Genomic DNA, 18,321 nt, shown 5'->3' on the forward strand with positions numbered 1-18,321 from the left:
TTAATGAGCGCCGATTTTAAAGCGTTATATTTATCATTTTCGGGTGGATTTTCAACAATTCCCGAAACGACAATTAATGCCTTTTCATCGAGATGACGGATAACAGTACTATATTTTATTTCTTCGGAACGTATACGAAATACCAAAAATTCGCTTTCGACTTGAGCAAACCACAATTTAGGTTGCTTGTGCCAGAATGTGGGAAGTTTTACCAGACGAAATTCATTAGAATGGATCTGAATGGACTCACCAGATTGCTGTTGCATATTTCCAGAGGGTGAATTAAAAATTTCCGATCCCACCTGATTTAAAATGTTCTCTTTCGAAGATGTCAAAGCAGTTGAAGTAGACGGAACAGTAGAGTTAGTTGTCTCAGTTCTAGGAGGAGATCTATCCAAAGGCATCTCGATTGATATTCCGATGACGAAAAGAAACGATCCGGAAATCCAAGTCCGAAGATTCTTGACCACGTATAGAAATTTTTCAAAAATTCAGAAATTGAATTTCCCGCTCAAGAGAATATTCCTGTGTTGATCACTGATCACGTCGGGGTCACCAAAATGTAGTAATATTTGTCCACAAACGATAACTTTTTTAAGAACTTTTATTAATACGTGTTATCAATGAGAAATTACAATAAAAAGGTGAAAGCAATAAAAGATGTATTTGTTTAATAAACAAATGGTCTGTAACATAGTAACGAAGGTGTAAAAACGTATAAGGTGTAAGTGTATATGTGGTGTAAGTGTAGATGTAAAAATGCTATAGTTAATGCTGCAGTAACGCCACAAAGGCTCCGGAAATTGCGGATGAGAATAATCAATGTAAGGGGGGATATTGTTAATTGGCGAGTATACGTCTGGAGAAGGGGATCGTACGATTATTCGCGTTGGATAAATTTGAATGTTAAGATTCAAGGGTCTTCTTGTTCTACGTTCGCGTAGTCTATGGAGACGTTGCTCGTCACGATCAATTTGATTCTTCCTTCGGAAGGGAGAGACCATCTAATGGTTAAATAAATTTATATGAATAATATGTTTTATAGAACTGAGATAGTTAAATAATCAAAGGTAATTGAGTGTGACTCACGTTTAAGTCGTGATTTACGTGTTAAAGATTTAGAGACGAGATGAAAGGTTAATCTATACGAAAATGCCCTTCACCTGTTAATTAATTAAGCGTTGTGTCAATTATAATTGTAATTAAACGATACTGAAAGAGAATTGGTAATAATGTGGAATAGGAAAGGAATCTTAGTACGTGTATTAATATCTATATCAAGAATATTAATACTTGTACTTTCATGCGTCAAAGATTTAAGTCTTAAATATTGAAGTAATAATTCTTAGTAATTATCAAGACCTCTGTCATTCGGTTTGGTAAATTATTCGCAACTATTGGAAAATGCAAGGTAATAAAAGCGTAAAAAGCGATAGAGAGATAGGTGTTCATCCGGCTAGGCCGGGTTCTCTGGTCCTTGTCTTAATAGGCTAATGCGACGTTCACTTTACTAAACGTGTACCTCAGAGATGACTTGCGAATGTACCTTCTGACAGGATATAGTTTCTAATGTGTACAGAAGAATTAGCGGCATTCAATTCGCTAATATGTGGTAGGATACAGGGTTACATACATATATAAGTAAGCAGTAATACAATAAAATACATAAGTATATTTATTATAATAAATCAAATAAGTATGCGAAATTGATTAAATAGTATTGAATAGTATTGGATAGAATATTGAATAAATCGACGATTATAACGCAGACGTGTGCAGATGCAAATCGTAGATTGAAATAATATCGGAAGCGCAGAGTAATATATGGCTTATGTCTATGTTCAAAATTCAGAGTTTGAAATGTAATGTAAGATTGAGTTAATATTGGATAATTAAATATAATGATTAAATATAATGAGTGCCCGTCGCGCTTACTATTTAGGGATATGTGAACTGGCTTAAATACTCACAAGGTTAGACAATGTCTAATGTGCCTTGCTATGGTACACTTCGCTACTGTGTTCTTCCCTCTGAGTCTGAAGATCTGAGGAGCCTCGGTACCTCGGTCCGAAATGGTGGCTATGCCTCACCAAAATGGCGGCTATGTCTCGTTGTCTTCAGGAACTCCGTAGTAATAGCTGGTTGATTGCTGGATTAGAACTGATTGACTGGAACAACTTTCGGCGGATCACACTGCCGTTCCGTGCCGGGTGCAGGGTTTATATACCGTAAAATGTGGCTCGCTCCTCCCATCGGGCGATGCGGCTTAGCCAATGGCAAGAGAGGTATGCCGGGGAAGTACCGGAGACAATCTGTTCCTGGTAAAGATTGCGACGGTTAAGTCCCGGAGAGATGGCTTCTTAGTAGCGATAGCGGCGTTTCTTTGATGACTCATCGCCGGGCGCTCCGACTTTCCTTATCCTATTCTTGGTAGCGATAGCGGTATGCCTTTGTTGGCTATGCGCTCCAACTTATCTTCTTCTTGGTAGCGATAGCGGTGCTTCTTTGGTGACTCACCGCTACGCGGCTTGCAACGGGCCTTGCAGGTTGCAACGTGTTTCAGCGTTGCATCATGCTTTGCATCATGCTTCTGGAATGTAACGGTTCTCAACCGTCTTTCTAGAACCTTCTAGAATCTTTTAGATGTTTCTTGAGGGTAAAGCCAAGTTCACATAATAAAGCGGGTTTCATACCTAATTACTACTTTACGAACGATATCTATATATTTTAGGTATTATTCTTTAGAATATGTCGATTCTTTTTGCAATTTAAAATAAAATGCATTACTTCGTAAATTTTGTTATAGATTAAAATAATCTTATTTGCTTTAATTTATATTCATATTTGCATGTAAATGGTAGAAAAGCTTAATTGTAACTTCTATTGTTTTTTTTTATAGTTAGAGTTTAATAATAATGATATGTTGGTAAAATTTATCAATTTACATTTACATTTCGTAGTTATATGTAAATTGATAGGTAACTTGCATCAGGAACGAATTTCTAATAGTAGGTATACTATGGGCGTTCTAACTCAGGGGCAATGAGGGGGGGTGAGGGGCGGGCAGAAATTATGTTTTTAACTTATGAGACTAAATATTTGTTAATACCGGTCTTTCATGTAGGTTAGCGATTGTCATGACTAATATGTTAAAGAATTAATTTTTGAAAAAGATTGAAATTTTGAAATTTGTCTGGACGTTACAAGATCCGGCTCGAAGGACCAAAAAATGTGCGAATTCGCGGCAACGCGGAGTGCGAACCGGTGTGCGAGTGAATATTGATATTACCTAAGGAGCACAGCACAACGACACCAAAAAAAGAAGGGAGACAAGGTTAATGAGAACGGCACTGTATTTTTCACTATCTACTAGAAATGAGAGTCGGGCAGGTGGCGTGATAAAAAGAATACACGGATTGCAAAAAGTGCAATCGACAAGGAATAAAGTATTCGCGAGAAGTGCGATACCACGGAACTTTGTGAAAAACGTAACAAAGAAACTCTCGGTCTGTGCGTGCGAGCTGCGACAAAGCGAGTGAGAATAGGACGCGCGGGAAAACAGCTTTATCCTGCCGACCTTCGAGAAGATTCCAATGTAAAATTACCAAACTTGTAATTTTGCAATGTAATGATGTGGAATCCTCTAGAGTGTCGGAGGACAAAACTGTTTTCCCTTTTCTGTTTTTGTTTGGCCAGCCCGCGTAAACGGGCTGGCGACAGCCGAAGGCGTTTGGCGCGCGAAACGCGCGCAGCGCGATTTGTGCCTTGCGATTAGCGCAAATTGACGCGCCGAATTTGATATTGAAAAATATCACTTTTCCACACTGCATGCGTACATGTGTCACGTCCGGCTTCATTACTATGTCCGGGTATGTAAATTTTTTTCTATCTATAAGGAATAAATCCTAAAACTATCAAACATCATTTGAAAAGCGCGCCAAAGCCGGCCATGACGCTTAACTCCGCCTAGAAATTAAGCGTGGCGCTTCGTAGCGCCTAAGGGTCTCCCACCACGGTGAGAGCCCCTACTCCGGAGAGTTCCCCCTCTCCAGGCCGCCGCAGGCCCGAGCCGCCGATACGAAGGACCTCAGAGCAGTCCCGAATTTCGGCAGTTCTCTGCGCGACACCGAACAGTATAGTCGCACTTCTAAATTCTAAGTCCAAATTCTAAGTCCTAACTCTAACTCTAAAATTCTAACTCTAAGTATAATATTCTAACTCTAAATTCTAAGTCTAAATCTAAATTCTAATTCTAAGTTTTAGTCTAGAATTTTGTACTACTATACGAATAAATCAGTGTATTCATGTGTGAAAACTAGTGTTCAGTATTCTTCAAAACTTCCACTCCCGTGATAAAATACGATAGCGTTTAAATTTGTCATACGGCGTTTGAATTCAGAATAATTCAAACTGTGTTTGGAGCGGACCACCGCTCATCACAGTTAGAATTAACATTCTCAGCATTTGTCAAAATAAGGAATTGATAGTGAGGTCCGCCGCATATCAACCCTCCTTATTTGAGTAATCATTCAGAGGATGCATCAAATTCAATATGCCTAAGACGCGACGCGCGGGAAGGAAGAATCAATTACGAAACTAAACCGACTCTATCGTGAATCAGCGACCGAGGAATATTCTCAATTCCTCGGAGTGGAGTATCAGGCCGATCCTGAATACGAGGACATTTTCAACATTAAAAATAATAACAACGACGAACTCCTACAGTGGAAGTGCATACCAATAACGTTCCAACCACGACGCCTGCCGCCGCCAAACATCCCAGTGAACGACCCTCGCCGCACGCACTACCTCCAAGTACGAGCCGACACGATCAAGAAAGTGCTACTAAAGGTAAGTGAAATTCATGTTAACCTAAGGAATCGCGCGTGTTAGCAAATTCAGAGACGCTTCTACCACGTGGAAGAGAATATTCTAGAAAAATCTCCGACGCATTTTTCCTCTTTTCCATCGTCACTGCGGAAGCTATAAAAAAAGGGGTCAGGCTATAAAACTAGGGTCGCCCATTACACGCGGTGCAACTCTCGAACTTCTAACACGGAAAAACGCAAATAATTCAATCTCTTCAAAATCTTCGTGGCTCAAGAAATAACTTCGTAAAATCCGTACAACAAAATAGTCACTTAAACAATAATCAATTGGGAACACTCTTGATTTACCGACAATATACCGACACACGTTCTTTTACCGACATTACCGACATTATACCGACATACGTTCTTTTACCGACGTTACCGACAATATACCGACGTACGTTCTTTACCGACATCTTACCGACGTTCATTACCAACGATTACCGACCACTTACCTACGGTTTCTACCGACGTTCGTTACCGACATCTGCCGACGTTGTATCGACGCCACATCGACTCACTTTATCGACATTTATCGACTTCCCGACAACGTCCGGTCTCATCAACCATCTACGAGCATATAACTAACGTGGCAGGTATAGATGTGCCCAATCCCCTTTAGAGGTGTAACCCCTCTTTCAGGAGTTAATCTCCCAATACCCCTCGAGCCTCCGTATTACTGTCAAGTCGGTATCGGGTACATTCATTGTGAAACTAAAGCCGCTCTTTGTCTTTCATGCTTCGCCACGTTACCTCGAACTTCTAAATTGTTCTGGACACGGATCCGGAAAAATAGCCTAACCATAGGTGGATTACTAGTTGGGATAGTTTGCGGAACTTGTAGCACCGCCTCACCCTTTCACGAGCGGGTGACCTATGCGAACTTTGCGAGTCTATATACGGGGACTACTCGCGCACCCAGATAGCGTTCCGGCGAGGATAGAAGACGGGGACCACAATCATAACTGGGAATTACAGATAGGCTCCACGTCGTAATTGCTACCTTAAGGGTAATACGTTCTCCCCCCTCCTCCGCATCGTGCAACCTTTGTCGGAAAACCCTTCGTCGTATGTATCCCCGGAAAAATTTCCGTAATACGACGTTGTCTTGCGCAATAGTTCGAGTACGTGTAACGCGAATCATACACTCGCGAATAGCACGCCGCGACTGCGAACGGGACGTAACACATGCACTCACACACATACACACTCTCTCTCTTTTTCTTTCTCTCTCTCTCTCTCTCTCTCTCATCCGCAACATCTAAAGTAACAATTTATGAAATATAAAGCAGTCTCTTGCTTATTTTAAATAGTTGTTAGTAGTAGAAATATTATAGTAATAATAAGTAGTAGTTACAATAGTACAATAGTAATACTAATAGTTATAAAGTTGCAGTAGTAACAAAAAAAAAAGAAAAATATCTTCTCCCAGAACGATTTGCATGTGCGTTCTGGTTATTAAAAAAAGATATTTTATATCAGAGACGATTTATTTGTCTGTTAGTTGCTTTAAAAATATCTTCTCCCAGAACAAATTGCATGTGCGTTCTGGTTATTAAAAAAAGATATTTTATATCAGAGACGATTTATTCGTCTGTTAGTTGCTTTAAAAATATCTTCTTCCAGAACGAATTGCATGTGCGTTCTGGTTAAGATATTTATATCAGAGACGATTTATTCGTCTGTTAGTTGCTTTAAAAATATCTTCTCTCAGAACGAATTGCATGTGCGTTCTGGTTATTAAAAAAAGATATTTTATATCAGAGACGATTTATTCGTCTGTTAGTTGCTTTAAAAATATCTTCTCCCAGAACGAATTGCATGTGCGTTCTGGTTATTAAAAAAAGATATTTTATATCAGAGACGATTTATTCGTCTGTTAGTTACTTAAAAATATCTTCTCCCAGAACGAATTGCATGTGCGTTCTGGTTATTAAAAGAAGATATTTTATATCAGAGACGATTTATTGTCTGTTAGTTGCTTTAAAAATATCTTCTCCCAGAACGAATTGCATGTGCGTTCTGGTTATTAAAAAAAGATATTTTACATCAGATACGGTTTATATATCCTCTGTTTTTTTTTAAAAAAAAAACCCCCAAAATTAAAAAATTTTTTGTAAAATATAAAATAGTTCGAATAAGGGTATAGATTTAAAACAAGGGGGAAAAAAAATTTTTTTTTCCAAAAATTTTTGGGGAATTTATAAAAAAAAGGGGAAATTTAAATTTTTTTTAAAAATTTTTTAACATTATTTTTTTTTTTGGCGAGGGGGGCTGAAAAAAGAGAGCCCAAAAGGGGAAAAAAAACCCCCAAAGGGTTTTTGCCATTTTAAAGGTTTCAAAAAGGGGAACCCCTCGAAAATGGGAAAACGGGGAAAATTCCCCTTTGATTAAAAAAGGATTAAAAAATTTTTTTACCCAAAACGTTAGTCCTGCGAGGGGAAGGGCCCGGGGGTCAAATTAAAAAACAGGTTTGTGTGTAAAAAAAAGTCAAAATTTTTTAAAGATAACAAACTTTTTGGTTCCCCAGAATACCCCCCTTTGGGGGTTTTAAAAAATACCCGGGAAAAACTTTTTCAAGGGATCCATTGTCGACTTTTCTTAAAGGAATGAACTTCCCAAAAAAATTTAATAAATTTATGAAGAAATTTTAAAAAGGCCCCAATTTTTAAAAATGGGGAAAATAAAAAAAAAAACCGAAGGGCCCCAAAAAAAAAAATGACTCAAAAAAGCCCCCTTTTTAAAAATACTAGCAAGAACCACGAAATTTTTTTAAAAACGGTTTTGGGGAAAATTGGGGGGTTTTTTAAAAATAGATTTAAAGTTTGTTTCTCAAAAAAAAGGGGGGGCCTTTTGGGGGCAATTTCCCCCAAAAAGATATTTTTAATGAAAATTTTCGAACTTTTCCCAAGATGATTTTTTGGGGTTTTAGAAATGGGCCCCTGGGTAAAATGGGGTTTCCGGAAAACCTTTCCCCCCAAGGGGTCGCATTTCGACTTTTCTCATGTATGGAAAGAAAAAAGAGATTTTCAATTTTAAAAAAATTTAAAAGGAAAAAAAGGGCCCCAATTTTAAAAATTTGGAAAAAACCCCCCAAAAAAAAAAACCCAAAAATTTTTTTAAGGGGGGGATTTTTCTTTTTAAAAGGGGCCCAAAAGTGCAATACTGAAAAACCCAAATTTTGGTTTTTTAAACCCCCAAAATCCGAAAAAATTTAAAAAAATTTATATGGGCCCCCGGGGGAAAAGGGAAAAAAAATTTTTGTGGGGGGAATTTTGGGGGTGGCCCCCAATTTAAAAATTTTTTCCCAAAGAAAAAATTTCCCCAAGGGAAAGTCCCATTTTAAAAAAAATATTTAAAATTGAGATAGGGGGGTAGAAAGGTTTGGAAAAAAACAACCCTGGAAAATATAAAAATGGGGCCAAAAAAAAAGGCCCCAAAGGGGTCTGAAAGGGAAAAAAGGGGTTTTTTAAAAGAAATTTCCCCCCAAAAAACGTAATGCTGATGATAAAAAAAAAAAGGGTGGAGTAAGGGGTTAAAAAAAATTTTACGGCCCCGCCCAAAAAAATTTTCCCCTTTTTGGGGGTTTTTGGCATTTAATTGGTTTTTCCACACGAAAAAATTCTTTTTACGGTTAAAAAGAATTTTAAAAAATTCACGATTGCCCCTTTTTTGCGGAAAAAAAAAAAAAATCGAACCAAAAAAAAACCTTTAAAACAAAGAAATTTCGATTGGGAAACCCAAAAAAACCACAAGTATGGGAGAGCGACGCCATTGAGAAGGCTTTTTTAAAAAAAAGCCCGGGGAAAACATGGGTTAAATTTTTTTTAAAAGTTATTGGGCCCGGGGGTTTAAAAAGGTTTTTCAGGGGGCCAAAGGGTAGGACCATTCCCCGGGAACCCCAAAAATTGGGGGGGTTTTAAAAAAAAAGAAGAAAACCCAAACATTTGCTTCCCAAACTATGCAAAAAAGCTTTCAGGCGGGGGCAGGGCCAAAAACCCCCCCAAAAAAAAAATTTTTAAAAGGGGGCCCCGGTTTTTTTCCAGGGGACGAAATGTTTTAAAAAAAAAAATTTGAAAAAAAACGAACCCGGAAATGATAGAAGCAATTTAATTTTCGAAAATAAACAAGAGCAACCCCCTATGAAAAAAACTTTGGAAATTTAAAAAAAATTATTAAAATTCCCAGTATAATTTGGAAAAAACAAAACGATTTTAAGGGAAAGCGGCGATATGTGACCTTGATGAAGCGGGAAAAAAAAATTTTGGAACCGGTTTTTCCCCAAAATTTCACGTCTTTAAACCAAAAAGTAGGAAGGGGGTATAAAAAAGCGCTTATTTCCCACGGGGTTTTTTTCAAAACCAACAATCCTGTAGAGTCGTTTAATTCGATAATCTGCAAAGAAATGCTGGGGAAGCCATTAATTTTTTGAACCCGAGGCTTTTTACAATGCTAAAGTTGGGGGGGGGGCAGTTTTCAATTAAAATTGAAACAAGGGGTTTTCGGAAAAGCATAAAAGGAAGGAAAAAAAATGTTCGTCCATACTTTCGGGGAAATTCTGGAAAAAACGACGAAAAATTTAAAATTTTGCAAAATTAAAAATCCCCGGAAAAAAATTTTATGGCCCCAAAAAATGTAAAAAAAAAAGCCCGGAACAGATTGTTCCCTTACGGTCCGCCCAAACCAAAAAACCCGATCTTCACCCCCGGGGTTTTTTTTAACAAATTTACCAAAAAAAATTTGGAAATTTTATGTCGGCCCTGAGAACCCCACCTTCCCCTTCCCCAACCCTTTAAAAAAAATGGTTTATTTTCCCCCCCCCTCTAATTGATTTCGGCCCTTTAAATTTTGGTCCCCCCGGAAAAGGTTTCCCCCCTTAAAAGGAAAAAATTGGCAAGGGAAATTTAAAAAGGAAGGGATTTTAAAAAATTGCCCTTTATTTTAAATTTTTTAAAAACCCCCCCCCCTGTTTTCCCCCCTCCACGAACCCCTGAAAAATTGGGTTTCCCGTAGGTTAAAAGGCCTTTAAACCCCCCGACCCTTTTTTAAAAAGGCGAAGACCCCCCCCAAAAAAATTGCCCCCTTTTGAAAGGCAAAACCTTTTTTAAGAAGGAAAAACTTAAAGGAATCCCCCCTTTCCCGATTTTCATCCAACCAAACCCCCTTAAAATTCCCCCCCCAAATTTTATTTTTCCCCCTTTCCCCCCACCAAAACCCCTTTAAAATGTTTTAACCCCCTTTTTTTTTAGTAAACTCTTCCTTTTTCCCCCCCCCGCTATTTTTCAATTTCAGCTTCCCGGAAATCTTGGAACCCCCGTCCCCCCCCCACCCCCCAATTCCAAAATTGGGCCCCCCAATTTTAAAACCCAAAGGAAACCCCAATTAATTTTAACCCCCAAACCCCCCCCAAGAAATGGCCCCCCAAAAAAAGAAAACCCAAAAAAGGTTTTCCCCCCTTTTTAAGTTGGATCCCTTTTTTCCCCCAAAAAAAGAAATATTCCCAATTTAAATTTTTTTCATCAAGGGAATTTTAATGCCCCTTTTTTTTAAAGCCCCCCAAAAAATTGTGCTTTTTAGGTTTTTTTTCCTTTTTAATTACCCAAACCCCAAAAATGCCCCCATTCCCCAAAAAAATTTTTTTGATTAATTTGGGTTTTCCCCCCGTTTTCAGTAAAAAACCCCCCTTTTTCCTTTTTTTAGTTTAAAAAAATTTCCCAATTCCCCCGGAACCCATTTTTGCCGCCGTCCCCCCAAAGAAATCTTTTTTGGCCCAAATTTGTTAACCCCCCTTTTTTTTGCGGCCTTCAAATAATCAAATTTTCCTTTTCCCCCCCCCCCCCGATCCCTTTACCCCGGGGAAACATTTTAGGAATTTCCCGGGGTCCCTCTAAATTTTCCTCCCCCCTAAATTTTATCCCATTTTTTATCACCCCCACCCCCGTTAATTACCCCCCTTACGGTTTGCTTCCCCTCCAATTTCTATTTTGCAAACGTCCCCCCCCTTTTTTTCCCTTTTAAAATTCCCCCCCGCCCGTTAAAAAAACACCCCCCCCCACAAATTTTTTACCCTTTTCGGTTGAGGGGAATTTTTGGGAATTTTTTCAACCCCCGCCTTTTTCCTTTTTAATGGTTTCCCCCCTATTTCCTTTAATTTGCCCCTTCCAATCTTTTTTCCAAAAGTACCCCCCTTTGAAAAACCCTAAAGGTTTGGGAATTTTTTTTGAATGCAGAAAGGGCCCCCATTTCTTAAAAGGATTGTCCCCCCAAACCAAATTTTCTTAAAAAGGGTTCCCCAAAAATCCAAAAAATTTTCACCCTTTTTTAAAGGTTAATTGCCTTTTTTAATTTTTAGTTTTGGGCCCCCCCCCCATTCTTTTTTCCTTTCCCCTTTTATTTTTTTTTTTCCCTTTCCGCCCCGTTTAACTTTTAACCCCCCTTTAATCCCCAAATTTATTTTTCGTCCGGGAAACCCCCCAAACCCTAATTTTCCCCCCGAAAAACACGGGCCCCGGTTTCCATTTTTGTTTTTATAAACCCTGGAACAAAGCCCCCCCTTCGTCGGTTATTTTTGGTAAAAATCTTAAAAACCCCATTTTCCGGGGGTTGTTCCTTTAATTTTTAAAAAAACGTATTTTTAATTTTTCAAAAAATTGGAAAAAGGGCTATTGGGAAACCCTTCAGGTGGTTAATTTTTTAAAAAACGTTTTTTGTTTTTTAAATGAGCCCAAATTTTTTAAAGTGGGAAAAAAAATTTTCAATATCAAAAATTTTAAAAAAAGAGGCGGAATTTTAAACCTAAATCAAACCCCCCAAAGATTATTTTTTTTAAATTTTAATATTTTTTTAATTACGGAAAATTTTAAAAAACAAAGGGTTTTTAAGGGGGAAATTTAAAATAAAAAATTTTTTTTTAAGTTTAATTCAAGGGGTTGAAAATTTTTTGGGCGGACCCTTTATTTTTTTTAAAATTATTTTTTTTAAGTTTCCGAGTGAGAATTTAAAAAAAAAAAAATTCGTTTTTAGAAAATTTTTTTAGAATGGCTTTTTCCAGTTTTTTTAGAAAGGTTTGATTTTTTCAACACGGCGAGGTTTTCCTTAGGTTAATGAATTTCACACCTTTAATAGCAATTTTTGTTGTTGGTGTATGGGAAATTTTTTCTTTCGGGGAGGGTTCTTCAATATTTTTTAAAAGACATTTCTTTTGGGGGAAAAAAAAATTTTTTATGACCATTTTCCCCGGAAGGGGTTTCGGTTTTTGTTAATTAATTTTTATGTTAAAAAAGCTGTTAGGGTGGGAATTTTCCAAATTTAGAATTAAAATTCCGGTGTTTATTTTACGTAGGGTTTTTGGTTTTTAATTTTCTAATTGTTTTTCAAATTTTGCCGTTTCCTTTTCCCAAATTTTTATTTGTTTAATTTTTTTTAATATTAAATTAAATTAAAAAAAGGGGGGTAAAAAGCCACCTTCCCAAAACCAAATTCTTATTTGGAAAAATTGAAAATTTTTTCTGACTTTTATTTCCCCTAAAAATTTTGAAATTTTTCTTTAAAAAATTTAAAGGTTTTTGAAAATTTCAAACCTAATTTTATTTTATAAAAAAAAAATTTGGGAAAAATTTAAGGGGAAAAAATGGAACACTAGTTTTCACCATGAATACCCATTTAATTTTAAAATAGTACAAAAATTGAGACTAAAAACTTAAATTGGGTTTTTGTTTAGATTTTAAAAATTTTTTTGATTAGAATATAATTTTTTTTGGGTTTGAAAAAATTTTAAGAAATTTGAATTTTTTGGAATTTTTTTTAAAAAATTGGAACTTAGAATTTAGGGAAGGGAAAATTTTTTCGGTTTTCCGCGAGAGAATTCCGAAATCAATCTTTATTTTTGTTTTTTCCCCCCCTTTGGGGGGGAAAAAGGGAAATTTTTCCATTTGGGGTTTTTTTGGGGGAAATAAAAAATTTTTAAACCCCCCTTAAAAAAAAAGGCGGAAAAAATTTTGGCCCGGTTTTGGGCCTTTTTAACCTTGCGTTTAAAATTAAAAGAAAAAAAATTAACCCAACTTGAAATGCAATATTTAATAAAACTCCCCAATAATTTTGAAAAGCAAGTTTTTAAAAAAAAAAAAACAAATTCTTTTTAAAATGGCATTTTAGATAAATTCCCCGACCTTTATTTTTTTGCGGAAAAAAACTTGAATGTTCGGGAAGTCTTTGGGGAACCCCTAAAACAAAAGGTTTAAAGGAAAAAAAAACCCTTTATCGGTTAACCCCAAAAAATAATAAATTTAAAAAAAAGGATTAAATTTTAAATAAAAAAGTTAAACAAAATTGATTGTTAGTTGTGGATTTTCTCCGGGGGAATTCCAAAACCAAAAAAAAATTTAGGTTTTTTGGAAAAATCCTTTGTAATAGGCATTAAATTCTGGAAGTTAAACGTTTGTAAAAAAATTTTCCTTTTAAAACATTAAAAAAACCCGAAAATTTTTAAAAGGGAATTTTTTAAACTAAATTAAAAAATTTGGGTTTAACTAAAAATGGTGTAAAAACAATAAATATGTTGAAAAAAGTTGTTTTTTTAATAAAAATTTTAAAATTTCCAAAAAACGGGGGAACACAAAAAATTCCCTATTTAAAAGTTCTTCAAATTGGGGGGGGGAGGGCCCTTTTTTTTCTAAAAACATTAAAAAATTTTTTGTATATTTAAATTTCTTGTTTAAAATTTAAAATAAAAAAAAACAACCCGGTTTATTTAAAAATATTCCCAATTTCCAAAAAATTAAAAAAAAACCCAATTTTTGGCGAACCCGCCAAAAAATTAATTTTGGGAAAAAACAAGGGAAAAATTCAAATTTTGTTTTTCCCTAAAGCCAAAATCCGGATTTGGGATAATGGGGTTAATGTTTTTTTGGAATAAAAGTATTTTTTAAAATTTAAAAAAAATTGCAATTTTTGGAGAAATTTTTAATTTTGTGAGAACATCAAAATATAAAAAAAAAATAAAAATTTTAGATCAAATTTTATTCCCTGGCAAAACATATTAAAAAACCAAAATACAGGTTTTATTCCAAAAATATTAAAAGGAAATTAAAATTGAAAAATTGTGGAAAAAAAAAAAATTTTCAAAAGGCATGGGGACAATGTCCCAAAAATTTGAGATAAATTTTTGGGAAACTTTTTAAAACCCTTAGGTTAAAAATTAGTTTTTTATTTTTCTTTCGCCCCCCAAAGTTTTAAAAAAATTTTTTCCCCCTTTTAAGGGTATTTTTGGAATTAAAAAGATTGAAAAAATTGGGGTTTGGGGAAAAAAATTTATTTTTTTGTTAAAAATCCGTTTTGGGGGTTTTTCCAAAACTTTTTAAAATTTTTATGAAATAAAAAAGGAAACCTTTGGATGTAAGGAAAAGCCCCCCAGAAAACCCCAAAAAAATAAACCCTATTTGAAAATACTTTTAAAAAAGGAAAAAATTAAAAAGTCAAAATTACGGTTTTCTTCCCCTTTATAGGCCCTTTTTTTAAAAAAACAATAGGTTTTTTATTTTTGTGGTTTAACCCAAAAGTCGAAAAAAGTAGGAAAAGGAAAGGACCAAAATAATCTTGCTAAAATTTTTATTCCTATTCTATTTCCCAAAAAAAATTTTTGGAATCCAAAAAAATGGAAAAATTTAAAAAAACCTTTATGGTTAAAAAATGTTAAAAAAAAGAAAAAAATTAATTTACGTGTTTAGTTTTAAAACATTAAAAAAAGTTTCCCGGGCAATCCTTTTAAATTAACAATGCTTTTGCAAAAAGTGTTTCCTTTGCACCTAGGGTTTCTCAAAAAATCCGGCTAAAAAATAAAATTTTAAAGAAAAAGAAATTTTTTTTTAAAGGATTGTCCTTTTTTAAAAGAAAAAATTATTAAAACCCTTTAATACAAATAAAGAAAAATTAAATTTTTTTAAAAGTTTTTGTTGGAAAAATTTTTTCGGGGGTGGGGTCAAAAATTTAAAAAATTTTTGAAAAAGGGGGGATAATAAAAGTTGGGTTTTTGGGGAAATCCTACTTTCCCCAAATTGATCCTACGGCCCAAAAAAAACCAGATTTTACCATTTTTAAAAAATCTTGTTTCCTAGGGAAAAAATTTTTTAAAAATTTAATAAAAACAATAAAAACTTTATTAGGGTAATAATTAAAAATTTTTTCCATAAATTGCCCAAAAAATTGAAAGAGCTATTTAATTTTAGTTTAAAAGAAAAATTTTTTAAATTGGGTGGGTTTCAGAAAATATAGGTTAAATTTAAATTAAGAAAAATGGGTAATTAATTAAAAACGAGGACAAAGAAAATTAAATTTTGTTTTCCCCTATATCCTTGGCATAAGGAAATTATAATGGAACCCCTTTAATCTTTTTAAAAATTTAAATTTTTATAAAATAAAAATATTTCAATAAAATTAATGATAATTTATAATATTTAAAAAAAGGGGTTTTAAATTTATAAAAAATTGCCCCCGGGTTGGGGAATTTCCTGCAAATTTTTATATTTTTAATTTAAAAGAAACCATTATTTTTTGACCTAATTGAACGTTTCGGATTTTTGGGAAAACCGGATTTTAAAGGTACCCTTATGGGGTTTTGGAAAAGAAACTGGCCTTTTTGCCAATTTTAAAACAATTTTTAAAATTTTTTTTAAAAAAAACTATTTGGGGTTTTTAACCCTTGCATAAAGGAAGGACACAAAGTTTTAAAGAAATTTTACCTGCATTTTTAACCCCCTTTAAAAATTTTTTGGGCGAGGTTGTTTGGGGGTAAAAATTTTTTATTTTTTTTTAAAATTTAAATAGTTGAACACACTAAAAAAGGGGGTTTTTTAAAATATATATTTTCTTTTTATTAAAAAAGGAATTAAAATTTTCATAATTATCGAAAAATTTAATTCCTCTTTTAAATGAAAGGGGCGCTAACCCCCGCGGGAAATTCGGCCAACGCCCGGGATCCCCCGCCTTTTTTGGGGAAACCCAAACCCCAAAAAATTTCCCCTTTTTCGCTAAAATTTTAAACCCTCAAAAATTTCAACATTTTTAAAAACCGACAAGGGGCAACGTTTTTTCTTAACATTTATTGTTTTTTTAAGTCTCATTTAAAAATCGTTCCAAAAAATGTTTAGGGGAAAAACCCTTTTTCCCTCTTTTCATTTTTTTTCTTCCAAAAAGTAGCTCGGGTTTTTTTTTTTTTTGGATTTATTTTTAGCAGTAAGAGGTTTTTAAAGCTGTTTTTTTAGGGTTTAATCCATTATTTAAAGCGGGGAAAAAAAACATTGCACGAGGACCCGCGCCGATCACAAAAAATTTTTTAACTACCCTTTTTTTCTTGACCCCAAAGTAGCTAATGCTTTTTAACGGGTGGCCCTTTTCTAACGCCTTTGCGGGGCCCATCACCCGCCCCCCCACTGAGGGATGGCGCCCAAGGCGCACCCCCTAAACGCAAAAAAATAAGCGATACCGGGTCACCCTACTCCAAAAGGGGGGCCCCAAATTCAACCCCCAGAGGGCCCCAATTTCCCAAACCCGGCGGGGACCCCCACCACAGCCTCGATTTCGGGGGGGGAACCCCCGGAGGGGATATAAGCCGGCCCCGACGGATGAGGGGATACCAGTCCTGTTCCGGGCATCCTTTGCCCCCGGCAACGGGCTTCCGTTGTTACGCCCGGGTTTCCCGGGTTTTGGCCCCTACCTTTAAAATTTCGGGCCCAAGGGTTTCTGGTTTTCCCCCGGGCTTTTCCTGCTACACGCCCCCGGGAACGGGTTTCTCTTTTTTACGGGCCCGGGGGCCCGGTTTCCCGGGTTTTTCGGGGTTAAAAACGGGGGGGACGCGGGTTTCCCCGCATTTTCGCCGGGTTTTCCCGGGTTTCCCGGCTCTTCCTGCTACCGCCCGGGGAACGGGTTTCTCGTTTTTACGCCGGGTTTTTCCCCGGTTTCCGGTTTTCCCGCCCCACACGACGGGAACGGGTTTTCTTTTTTTACGGGGGTTTTCCCCGGTTTCCCGGGCTTTCCCCTAACCAAAGCCGGGCAACCCGGGTTTTCGGTTTTCGCCGGGTTTTCCCGGTTTTTTGGTCTCTTCCTGCCCAACACCCCGGGTGAAAGGGGTTTTTTTCGGCAAATTTCGGCCCGGGGTTTTCCGGGTTTCCGGGTTTTTTCCCTGCCATAAAACCCATACGCCCCCGTCACCATATCTTAAATTTTTAGGGAATTTGTAAAATTTTTCCCCCGGGCCCCGCTACAGGAAAAAGCCTCCCATTTTTTTATCCCGGGGAAAACAAATAAATTTTTCTATTTAAAAGGGTTTTTTTTTTTTGCCAAAAAAAAACATTTTTTTTTTTAAAAACCGGTAGCAATAAGGGTTTTTCTATTTTTAAGGCCTTTTTTTGCCAACAAAAATTGTTTATAAAGAGAGTCAATAAGTTTTTCTATTTGGGGTTTATGGGCCAAAAAACATTTTGGGTTTTTTGTTTTTTTTTTGAAAAAAAACCAAAAACCCTTGTTTAAAAAGGAAAAAAGCGAGTCTGAATTCCCCCTTCCCCCCCGAAAACCCGGGAAACCCGGCCCCAAACCCATCCCCGGCCCCTCGGGGAAAGGTAAACCGGTTTCAATGTCTTATTAAAAACAGCCCCTCGGTGCGTTTTTACGCAGAAAAGAAAAATATATATATAGGGTTTTTAAAAGAACTTTAAAATATTTAAAAAATCTCTTCTGTTTATTCAGGGGGCCTGGAAAAGCCAAAAAGATTTAGAGAATGTGCCAAATAAAGGGAATAAAAAATGCTAAAAAATTAAGGGCATTGGGAAATTTTTTGGGCCCGCAACCATTTTATCGTCCAGCCATATTTGCCCGGCCTTATTCATACGACTGGGCCCCGGCAATTTGGGAAAAGGAAAATATCATTTCAATTTTGGGAAAATTTAAACCCAAAAACACACAGATTTCCCGCGTCGTGCCCAAAAAAACAGTATAACCCTTTAAAAATCGTTCAACGGGTTTTTTCCGTTTTTACAATATCGGATAATGAAAAAACAACTGATCTACAGACTTACATCAAAGGGGGTGAATCTATTTTAAAAAGAAATATATTTTTGCTTGGCGTTTTTCTCGGGCTATAATTCCCCCTAAATACTTTTTTCCCCCTAATTTGATTAATTTTTTACAATTTTTTGTTGAGGGAAAAAAAAAAAAAATTTTGCCTTGGAGGGGCAAATTTTAAAACCCCCTCGCTTTAACCCTTTTTCCTTTTGAATTTCCCCGGTTTTAAAAAAGGAAATTTTTGAATTTTTGGGGTTTTTAATTTTTTTTTTTTTTCAATACTTTTATTTCGAATGAGTTTTTTAACCCGCGTATATCAAAATTTTGCATTTGTAAATCCTTTTAAAACCATATTCCTGAATGCTTTCGATTTCCGAAAAACTCCCCTAAAGGGAAA

This window comes from Nylanderia fulva, unplaced genomic scaffold, assembly GCF_048542155.1.
Source record: "Nylanderia fulva isolate GAGA-0341 unplaced genomic scaffold, ASM4854215v1 Scaffold155, whole genome shotgun sequence".
In the NCBI taxonomy this organism is placed as follows: Eukaryota; Metazoa; Arthropoda; class Insecta; order Hymenoptera; family Formicidae; genus Nylanderia; species Nylanderia fulva.